General features: G+C 48.5%; 1 long non-coding RNA gene across 1 annotated transcript; it reads left to right on the top strand.

Moving 5' to 3' along the window:
• The first annotated feature begins 8682 nt into the window (after positions 1 to 8682).
• LOC112186263 lies at positions 8683 to 9291 on the top strand. The gene is made up of 3 exons (XR_002930719.2): positions 8683 to 8723; positions 8908 to 9167; positions 9278 to 9291. It is a non-coding gene; the product is annotated as an uncharacterized LOC112186263 (long non-coding RNA).
• The last annotated feature ends 2337 nt before the right edge of the window (positions 9292 to 11628 follow it).

Consider the following 11628-nt stretch of genomic DNA (forward strand, 5'->3'; position numbering starts at 1 on the left):
AGAAGAGTGCCGCGTGGTGAGGATCAGAGGTTGCTGGCGGAACCGAAACTTACTTGATTTCCGCCTGCTGACTGGTTGGGAGTTGCTGGTCGACCTGCGATTAACACGCTCTATCGGTGAGGATCCTCCACCACATCGTTTCTTAATATTATTTGAATTGCGACTGACTGGTGGCCGTTGTTTTTTTTTTTTTTTAGAAACCCCGCCGGGCAACAAATCGAGTCGCGACGCGTTTGAAAAGGCCATGGACCGGGCGGAGATAGACAATTTTTTGGAGGCCATGTATGCCGAGGGGCTAGCGGCCCAGCAGACGGTGGTGAACCCCGAGACGTTGGCGCTTAGCCAGTCCGAGGTTCCGGTGGAGATGCCGATGCCGCACCAGTCTCATCTTGGTGAGGATGGTCTGCCAACAGTGCAGGCGGGGACCCAGACGGCCGGCGGGGATCAGAGGGGAAGCGCCGCGGCAGGGCCACAGAAGGAGCGGATGCCTGCCCACAGGCGTGGTCCTCAGAAGGTGGTTCAACAGGCGGAAGATGTCATTGTGACAAGGGAGGAACCGCCAGTGAGGGTGACGAGGACCGCCGCTGGGAACCAGAGGGCGCTGGAGAGAAAGCGCCGGACGGCTGAGTCTCCTAACGCGGAAGAGGGAGATGAGGTGGAGGTGGTCGGGGCCCGCCGACAGAAGAAGGCCCGTCAGGCTGCTTCGAAGACTGCGGCGGTGGAGGGAGAGGGAGATGCGCCCGCCGTCAATGAGCTAGACTAGTTTGCCGAGTATGCGCCGTTTATGACAGAAGGGGAGCGGGAGTTCCTCTTCCATCTATGCGAGCGGCTGGGGTTCGGCGGTCTGGCGGGTATATCGCGCCCGACGGCAATTGACCAATCGCCCTTCAGCTTGGCGTTTGGTCAAATATCGGCGGGATTGCATGATATGTTCGTGGCGGCGTCGAAGCAGCCCCGGATTGAGGGAGAGCTGAGGGAAGAAATCGGAGGTCTCCAGGGGGAGTTGGCGGAGGCAAAGGAGAGACTGGCTGAGGTCGAGCGGGGGCTGGCCAAGGCGGAATGTGACTATGCAGACGTCCGCGGCAAGCTCAATGTGGCCATCAGGCGTGACTTGGAGCGGAATGAACACGTCTCCAAGTTGGAGCAGGAGATCGCTCTGCTGCAGGAGCGGATAGCCGCTAAGGATAAAAAACTCATTATAGTGCAGCGGGAGTCTGCCGACAGGATGGCCGAAATGAAGCGGCTGGGGGGTGAGGTTACCCGCCTGAGAGCTGAAGGGAGTATCGCCGCGGCCGCCGCTGTTGAAGCGTTCAAGCAGTCGGCAGAGCTTAAGAACGCACTGACCGAGGCGGCGAAGGCTGGCGCCCGGGCCAATATAGATATGTTGAAGCGGAAGGGCGCCATTGACTTTGTCAAAGCCTCACAGCCTGACGCACCGCCGGCTGCTGAAAGTGCCCCGCCGGAGACAGAAGTCGTGCCTGCGCCAGCTGCAGGTACTCACTCTGGCAGCGGGGAAAGTGGCCCACATCTGACGGAAGGGTCCCAGCAGACTCCCCAGCAGACCCCGTCGGAGGTGTCACGTGCCGGATTTCTGGAGGCACACACCCGGGCGGATGGTACCATAGAGACCCCCAGTCCGACAGCTCGAGGGTCCGATCAAGCGAGCCGATCGGTCGCGCCGCCGCCTGTTGAAGCAGCGGAAGTCGAAGCCAACCGCTGAAGCTAGCTGAGACCTCCATAGTTTTTTCTGCTTTTCCCTCTCTCTTTTTGTAGCCGCTGAGGCATATCAGTTTGTAAAGAATTTTGGGGAGTAAAATAAATTTCTGACTTGGTTTGCCATGATGTGTGTGTAGTGTTTGAGTTATATTTTTCTTTTGTCGATCAATGAAACATTAAAGGAATTAAGATTGGTCCAAGTGCACCTCGTAGCGGACGAGGTCCGCCGACGATTGCTGGCGTTGCCAGTTGCCCTCAGTGCTAGACTTGGTAACAATGGTTTGAATAATTCCTCGTTTCATTGATAGCTGACTGATCAGTGTACAAAAGTGGGGTAGTACCCGTTGGGTAGCTTCCCTTAGCTAAATATTTGAACAAAAATTTAGCTAAGTCAAGATGCTCCTGGGTAGCGGTCTGACTATTTGTAGTAATACCGAAGGTGTTCAGTATTCCAAGGGAGGGCCGATGTGACGCCGTCCTTGTCCATTAAGTAGAAGGTGCTTGGGCTAACGACTTCCACAATTTTGTACGGGCCCTCCCAAGTTGGGCGGAGTTTTGTCGGTGGCGGAATGACTTCCTTCATGACCGAGTCCCCCAGTTGGAGGTTCCGGGCCCTGACTCTGGCGTTGTAAAAACGTGATACCCGTTGCTTGTTTTGTAGATTGTGTAAATGGGCCTTGAGTCTCTTCTCTTCTAGGAGGTCCCTGTCCAAGTTGACGCCGGCGCTGTTGGTCTCTGGGCAGTAGCCTTCGACTCTAGCGGTAGGTTGAGTAACTTCAATGGGTAAGACAGCCTCTGTGCCGAACATCATACAAAAAGGAGTTTCTCCGGTGGCGGAGGTTGGAGTTGTTCGGATGGCCCACAGGACTTCTGGGAGCCTCTCCGCCCATAAACCCTTGGCGTCGTCGAGCTTCTTTTTTAACAACTTTTTGATTATCTTGTTTGCCGCTTCGACCTGGCCGTTGGTCTGGGGGTGGGCGACAGATGCAAACCTCAACTTGGTGCCTAAGTTGGTGGTGAAGGAGATGAGCTCGTCATTGTTGAACTGTGTGCCGTTGTCTGTGATGATTGTGTGTGGGACACAGTAGCGGCAATAGATATTCTTCCAAAGGAAGCGAATTACCTTGGCGGTAGTTATTGCCGTCAGTGGCTCCGCCTCTATCCACTTGCTGTTGTAATCAATGGCAACAATGATGTATTTGAACTGACCCTTGGCAGTTTGGAACTTTCCCATCAGGTCAAGGCCCCACGTGGAATGAATCCATGGGCCCACGATGATTGATAGTGGTTCCGCTCGTGCGTGTGGGAGATCTGCAAACTGTTGGCATTTGTGGCAAGACCTCGAAATCCGCCGGGCGTCATCGCCAAGTGTGGGCCAGAAGTAGCCTTGTCACATTGTGCGGTTGGTCAGGGATCTGGCGCCCGAGTGGTTTCCGCATTCCCCGCCATGGATTTCTGTTAGGACAACCCTTCCTTCCTCTGGGGTTAGACAGCGGAGGTTAGGATGGGTGAATCCCTGGCGGTAGAGCTTGCCGTGCTGGATGTTGTAGCGGGTTGCTCTTCGCTGGAGCTGTCTTGCCTGGACCTTATCTTCTGGCAACGTTCCGTTGCGCTTATATGTAATGATCTCGTCCATCCAGCTGGGGTTGACTTGAACGTTGAAGATTTCCGCCAGGGTCTTTGTGATACTTGGCTTGTCCAGGCACTCCACCCTTGTGTCCGCTGGACTCTGATGTGGTTGGGCGGTTGCCAGTCTCGCCAGTGAATCAGCCTTAGCATTCTTTTCCCTGGGGATCTGTGTGATTGTATGGAATTTGAACTTTTTTAGCAACGTTTTGACGTACCCCAAATATGCTGCTAACTGCTGGTCCTTGGCTTGGAAGCTGTTGTTGACCTGGTTGACGACTAGTTGGGAGTCGCTGAATATGTTGACGTTGTCAGCTCCTGAGTCAATGGCGAGGAGTAGGCCGGGTCCGGTTAAGATGACTCCGGCGCCGCTGGCCTTGGCACAGGTGGAGTCGTCCACATGTAGGTCCCAATCTGACTGTGGGGAGTTGCCTCTGTACTGGTTACTATTTCTGTTCCGGGCTTTGTTTGAGTATCGGGTTCCGGCTGACGCTCAGTAAGTTCAGCGATGAAGTCCGCTACTGCCTGGCCCTTCATGGCGGTTCTTGGCTTGTACTCTATGTCAAATTCGCTGAGTTCAATCGCCCACTTACTGAGGCGCCCCGAGTGTTCAGGGTTCTGCATCACCTGCCTCAGCGGTTGATTGGTTAACACATGGATCGTGTGAGCCTGGAAATATTGCCTGAGGCGTCTGGCGGCAACGATAAGTGCGAGGGCCAGCTGTTCCAACGGTGAATATCTTGTTTCTGCTCCGTTCATGCCTCTGCCGGCGTAGAATACTGGGAGTTCATCATGGCCGTCCCGCCGAACAATGGCGCAACTTATTGCCGTTGCCGAGACCGCCAGGTATATGAATAGTGTCTCTCCTTGCACAGGGACAGAAAGGAGAGGGACCGCCGCTAGATATTCTTTTAGGCTCTGGAATGCCGCCTGACACTCTGGGTTCCAGTCGATGACCTTCTTGTGAGTTTTTTGAGGAGTTTGAAGAATGGGGCGCACTTGTCAGTAAGTCGAGAGATGAATCGAGAAAGGGCGGTTAACTTGCCTTGGAGACACTGGACGTCTACCTTATACTTGGTGTCCGACAGGTTAAGGATGGCCTGTACCTTGTCTGGGTTAGCCTCGATACCTCGCTCGCTGACGATGTAACCCAGAAATTTGCTAGCGGTGACTGCAAAGAAACATTTTTCTGGGTTGAGGCGCATACCATAGGCCAGGAGGATGGTTACTATGATCCTGAGGTTTGCCACATGTCCACTGGCCTTTATGCTCTTAACTAGCATGTCATCCACATAGACCTCGATAATTTTTCCCAGATGCTCAGCGAACATGGCGTTCATCAACCGCTGATAAGTTGCACCGGCGTTCTTCAGACCAAAAGGCATGACATTGTAGCAGTAGAGGCCTTTGTCGGTGGTGAAGGTGGTGCATTCTTGGTCGCTGGGGTGCATTTTGATCTGATTGTATCCGGAGAAGGCATCCATCATGCTGAGGAGTTCGTGTCAGGCGGTTGCATCGACCAGCTGATCGATACGAGGTAGCGGGAAACTATCCTTTGGGCATGCCTTGTTGAGATTTTTGAAGTCGACGCACATCCGCCACTTGCCGCTGGGCTTTTTTACCATTACCAGATTTGAGATCCACTGAGGGTAGATGACCTGGCGGATGAATCCAATGTCCCGTAGTTTGGCGACCTCTTGTCTGATTGCCCGGTATTTTTCCTCATCAAAAGCCCTCCGCTTCTGCTTGATGGGATAGAAGGAAGGTTTGATGGTCAGCTTATGGGTGATTATTTCAGTGGAGATGCCAGGCATGTCCGCATAGGACCATGCAAAGACGGTGGCGTTGTCACGTAGGAACTGAGTGAGTTCTGCCTCCACTTTAGGGTCTAGTTGGGCGCCTATGCGGACTGTCCTCTCAGGATGCTCGTCTGAGATGCAGACGACCTTCAGCGACGTGTCCGGGTTGACCGGCTCCTTCATTACATATTTCTTCTCCTCATCTCTAGGATCCTCAAAGATATTCGGTGGTGGTGGGTCATTACCCACTGTCAGGATTTCATGGCGGCGCGTTGACCGCGCTACAGTTGTTGAATAGCATTCTCGTGCCAGCTGTTGGCTTCCCCTCACACAGCCTGTGCCGTTGGGCGTGGGGAACTTCATGAGAAGCATATATCCGGCAATGATGCACTTGAGCTTATTAAGCGCTGGTCGACCGATGATGGCGTTGTACGAACTGAAACAGTCGACAATGATGAACTCCGTGTGCACCTCCGCCATACAGGGACTAGTGCCAATAACTAGTCGCATGTAATCTGACCCTAGTGGTTGTGTGATGTCACCGGAGAAGCTGAGCAGTGGCTCGTGATCCTGGAGTAGTTTCCTGTTCCGCTTGAGATGGTCGTAGCAACCGCTGAAGATGACGTTGACAGCGGACCCGCTATCCACCAAGATTCTCCCCACCGAGAATTTGCCAAGAATGGCATTGACCAAGAATGGGTCTTCATGGGGTAAATGTACTCCGCGCTCCTCCTCCTCTGAAAAGGTAATAGGCTCCCAACCTGATCTCGGTAGTTTGGCGGATCTTTCGTAGCGGATGTTGCAAACTTCCTTTGGGTGGTTGGCGCGTTCATAGCGCTTTCTTGCCCTGTGAGACATGTTGGTGATTGGAGCACCGCCATCGATGGTGTTGATGCGGCCCAAGGTCTCAACGTTGGCAATCACTGGTGGTGGTTGGCGCACCTTGAACTGCTCCAACTTGCCGTCACGGTACAAAGTCTCAATGGCCGTTTTGAGAGCATTGCAGCTGTTTATATTGTGGCCGCTGTCCGCGTGGTATTTGCACCACTTGCCAGTGTTCCTGGGTTTGCCTGTTTTTGGGTACTTTGGAGGGGGTGGCGGTGGGATCTGATCCTTGCACTGATTATAGATATCTTCATATGAGGCCGTTAGGACCGTGAAAACTGCGTACCGCTGCGAGGACTCCGTCTGCTTGTTGTGGTTATCCTCATGAGTTGGGCGGTTTCCCTTGTAATAATGCTGCCCCTTCTGCCGCTTGGTTTGGTGGTGGCCCTGCTGCCATTCCCTTTTCTTGTCAGTTGGCGGTGCTGAGGGGGGCTTGTCAGCGGTTTCCTGGTGACTGGAAGATGGTTGTGCTGACCTTGCTGCCGTTGCTGGCGGTGGGGTCTCTCCATATGTAATGAATTCCGCCTGGGCGTGAATGACCGCCTCACTCATGACGTGGTCGTACGTTGCATTGGGATGGTTGTAATTGAGGTGATAGAGGAACGGTCCCTTGAGGAGTCCCTTCCTGAAGGCCGCCGATGCCATAGTTTTGTCTAGGTCGCGGCACTGAGATGCTGCCGCCCGCCACCTTGTGACGAAGGCCTTGAGTGATTCGTCCTCCCCTTGCTTAACGCCGAACAGCTGACTTGTGTTGTGATGTCCGACGGACAATAAGATGAAGCGGGAGAGGAACGCATGCGACAGTGCATGGAATGAGCCGACAGATCCTGGCGGACATTCAAAAAACCAGTTCATTGCCTCGCCGTCCAACGTTTCGCTGAACAAATGGCATAAGGTGGCTTCGTCGAATCCCTTGTTGTTGGTGACCTTCTTGAATGTGTCCATGTGGACAAAGGGATCGGTCATTCCGCCATATTGCGACATCTTTGGGGTTTTTGCATATGTCGGTCTGACAGCCTGCAGGATCGCGGCAGAAAAGGGGCCGGGTCTGGAAGTGCATAGCGGGTTCCGAGTTGACGCCGGGACGCCCGTCTCTGCCCGGATCAACCTCTGCTCCAGTTGGTGCATCCTTTCCAATAACTGGGCGGTTGCATCGCCGGCGGAATCGGCCTGACTGACCTGCCAAGTTGGCTTGCGCCTAGGTATGGGCGGATCACCCTTAGTCCTTGCCCTGGCATTCGAGCGGTTGGTGTGCGGAAGTGATTCCGCCACCTGTTCTAACATTAGTTGGGGTATGGGCGGCGGTCCCATTCCCGACAACCCAGGTGGGTTCAGCGGTACATGCATTTGTACGACCGGCCCTGGCACCATTGTGCCGGTGCTGGGTCGACTACGCCTGGTGCTGCGTGACTGCTCACTCTGTGCCGGGTGGTCGGTGGCCGCCAAAGTGTTTTTTAGTTCCTCAAAACGTGTCATGAGCGCAGCCATCTGTCTTTGGGCTTCGGCCTTCTCCTTGCGCTCCGCCTCACGTTCTCTGTTTGCCTTATGAAGATCTGCCAGTGCTATCTCGTACATGGTGACGAGATCTTGGCCTGACGGGCGGCTGCTGCCTGGATTTGCCTCACCGCCGGGGTTGACTGGGGTTGTGAATAGTGCGCGGTTAACGCCGATCGCGGGGTCGGAGGGTTGGGGAATGGCGGGGAGCCCTGCCTGCTCTTCAGCATTTCCCCCGCTATCGTTAGTCATGGTGATTGTAGCGGGATGACCTTTTGTTCAAAGGTTCCCACAGACGGCGCCAATGTTAATGTCTAAAAGTCTAGCGGTAGCCGGACCTTAGTTAACGCTAATCCGGTGGGCGGATCGATACTTGTGTTGGTATTGTAGTTCCCGTTACCTGTCAAGTAAAATACAATGGGCGTCAGAGGGAGACCGCGCTGGGCGGTCTTCAACTCTCCGATGCCTAAGTTAGTCAATGTATTTATGTTGACAAAGTAGCAGTAGGTAAGTATTGAATGCGTAATTAATGAGGAGAGAGGAGAGAACCTTTTATAGGTGAGGAAGAGACTGATCTTGTCTTTGTTTTCGATGTGGGACTGATATGCTTCAGTTCTCAGTTTCAGAAGCTTCTGATGCCATCTTGGCGCGGCGCGTGGCGGCGCGTCGGTGGCGATCTGGAGGTGGTCCGATGCTGAGGTTGTAGCCCGTCTGGCGGTGTGTCTGCATGTCATTCCTTTGGTTGGAATTAGTACCTTTAGCGGTACAATAGCATGGCCCATTATAGCTAATTATGCTTGCAAATGTACATGTATGTACAGTCGGCGATCCCAAAGTAATTCTCTCTCTAATTTGTTTATTAGCATTTTCGTGTGTTTGTTTCTTGTTTGAATTCAATTTATTTGTTTCGGTAAAGTGATTCTGTTTTTGAGTCAATATTGTATCAAAAAATTTTACTGACTTCCTAATCCTAATTCCCTACTACCTATGACAAAGAACCCTAAAGCAGCAATCTCAGCTCCAAAGCCTTCTTGGTTCTCCCCAGAAAGGTACGTCTTTCTCAATTGAAATTTCGGGTTTCCTGAAATTAATTAATTATGTATCTTTCATTATTAGCATTGATGATGGAGTTGGAAATTGATCAAAATTTTTAAATTTTTCCAGGTTGCTGTTAATCCTGTGTCTGGATAACTTGATAAAGAGGTGTGTACTTGAGGTATTCTCACAGATAACTTTTATCTAAGCTGTTATTGGTGTAGGATGGTTTTGCATCTTAATACATGTTAAGAGGATTATTATGATGTTAGAGTATTCACATTAAGTTGATTACACATGATTTCTTGTATTTATTGGCTATATTTGGCTTAAGATGGCTTGTTTCTTACAGGGGGGGTTTTAAATTGAACAACTTTCAAGATGGTGTTCTATCATCTGCGTTTATGGTTGGGCTTCTCATGGCCTCACCCATCTTTGCATCCTTGGGAAAGAGGTGAGTACTTGTGTAACTGGATGAGCTGTGAATTTATTCGAGATGTGATTTAGCCGATTTGATTTTTAAGTTCATGTGCACTGCAACCATAATCCTTTTAGGCTAATTGGACTTGGGTTATCTATTTGGACATTTGCCACAGCCGGGTGTGGTAGTATGTGAGTTTGACTATCTTTACACTATGTTTTGCTTTTAGTTGGCTTTGTATTACATCATTAGTATCTCTCTGTACTAGATACTGAGTTATCACTGGGTTTTACCATTGTAGGCTGGTTGGAGTCGATGAGGCATCTTTGATAAGTCTTGCAGCTCCGTTCATTGATGACCATGCCCCTGTAGATCAAGTTTGACTCCTCCCCCTACATCTATATCATTTCGTATTGGTATTCCTAATTAGGAATTAGGATTGGGAAGTCAAAAATATGAGTTATGTGGTAGGGAATTAATTCTTTATAATGTGAGTTGTTACCTGCCACATTCTTGATTGGATGTACAGAGAATGACTTCTAGAGAAGAAACCCACCTTATGTGTCATCTAGGAAGATATTGAGGCATAAACAGGTTGTCAATTGAATGAGTGGTTCAACCACTTTTTGGGTTTGTCAATTACTATATCAAATAATAATTGCCTGTATGCCTTACTAAAATTATTTCTGTGTTGAAGAGAGATGTTCAGGCTCAGTCCTTGAATATTTAGTCTTACTTTTTATCTTTCTCCCACAGTTTTTGTCAAATATGAAATTGTTAGAGGGTTAAAACTATATGGTGTTTTCCAGCTCGGTTGGTCATTTTTTGGTCAGAGAAAAGTTTATAATCTTTTGGAATCATGTGGAATGCATTATAAATTAAAGTATGCAAACTGAGTTTACTACATGTCTTAAGGTCATCCAAAGTAGAATACTTTGTGAATAATTGAATTGAAGGTCGGTGTATACTTGTCTATGTTCCTTTTCAAGAGATGTAATAATGCTCTTTCCTTTCGTTTGCAGGCATTTAATTTGTTGTATGTTGACCAGCCTATTGGTACTAGATTCAGTTATACTTTTGACAGAAGTGATATTTGTCACTTTGAAGATGGTGTTAGTAACAACCTCTCTGACTTCTTACAGGTGTGTCATTTAAAGGATGTAATTGATCAAATCATTAAGTTTTTTTGGAGTAATACAGCTAGTCAGAAGATAGCTATGGATACTGCAACTGCTATGCAGGTTCTTTTCCCCTTATGCTATTTATTTAATATATGTTGTCCCTTAGAGTGTCTTCAAGTTTGCAGGTATTGAGCATGTTAACTATGATAAAATGTTGCATTCATTGTGTGTGTTGTTGCATTCTTTTTGTTTATGTTACCTAAAACACTCTAATGCTGGTTTAGCTAGAAAAAATTAAGTACACTATATTAGACATAATTCAATCACAGTTCTGTATCATGGAGTAACATATAGGGCATGTTTACTTACTTGGAATGGAATTGAATGTAATGGAATGGTTACGAAGTAAAAACACTCCTGTGTTTACTAACACATAAAGGAATCAAAATGATTCCAGGTAAAAGAATTCCTGTGTTTACTAACACATGAAGGAATCGGAATTGGTGTAGGTCCCGCCTATTTATCAGGAATCGATTCCTGAATACTTAGGAATTCGATTACGAAGGGGGGAGATGGGTTTAGGAATCATTCATCCGGAATCAATACCGATTCCTTTCTTCTCCCATTCCACTTGTCTCCGATTCATGATTATTTTTCATTCCAAGTAAGTAAGCGTGCCAATAATATCAAATGCGTTTGAATTGTTTCAGGAGTATACATAACATCCTAGGTGCACACTGTTTCCCTCTAGCTTGTTTAGTTGAATATACTATCTTTCAAAGATCAATGCAGTATTGATGGGTTAAGCATATCTTCAGTTGTTTATTCAAAACTCCAATGTTTTAAGAAAATTCTATTTTACTGCAATCTTTAAAGATATTGATATCTCCAGCGGTATATTTTTTTGCGACTATAGGATTTTCGGTTATTTCATTGATGCCCACATGAGTATATGCTAAATCTTTAAAGTATAAAGCTAAATAGACCTTCACTCGGTGGTTCTACTGATTATCGTGATCCAAAATTAAGAAAAATGCATAGTATGCTGTCAAGATGCTATATATCCCAAAGCAATTTGCATATTTCCTAACATTCTTAAAGATTGAATACTTTAGCTAACATAAACAACATCACTTTCCCAACTACATTTAAGCACTACTTGTTTTCCTTAGTCTCAGTAAAGCTAGAACTACCTTGGTTACCAAGTACTTACCATGCAAGTAATGCTATACAAAAATTAGAGTTCTCGATCTATATGAGCTAATTAATAGTATTAACTTTCTTTCTACAAGTTGAGATTGAAGTGTAAAGGTTGCAGCAGCTCAAGTCAAGTAAGCTCAGAGATCATTCTGAAAAAGAAGTTGGAACTGGAGGACTAGCTGTTGGATGCTCCACCCGACACACTAGGTGCTGCTGCCTTAGCACTACACTATATGCAAGTGTGGGAGAACATTAGTGGCAAAGTTTCTCTCGATTGCTACTATTTGACTGTATCAGCTTTTGCTATATTTCACTGTAATTAGCTAGAATG

This window comes from Rosa chinensis, chromosome 2, assembly GCF_002994745.2.
Source record: "Rosa chinensis cultivar Old Blush chromosome 2, RchiOBHm-V2, whole genome shotgun sequence".
Lineage (NCBI taxonomy): Eukaryota > Viridiplantae > Streptophyta > Magnoliopsida > Rosales > Rosaceae > Rosa > Rosa chinensis.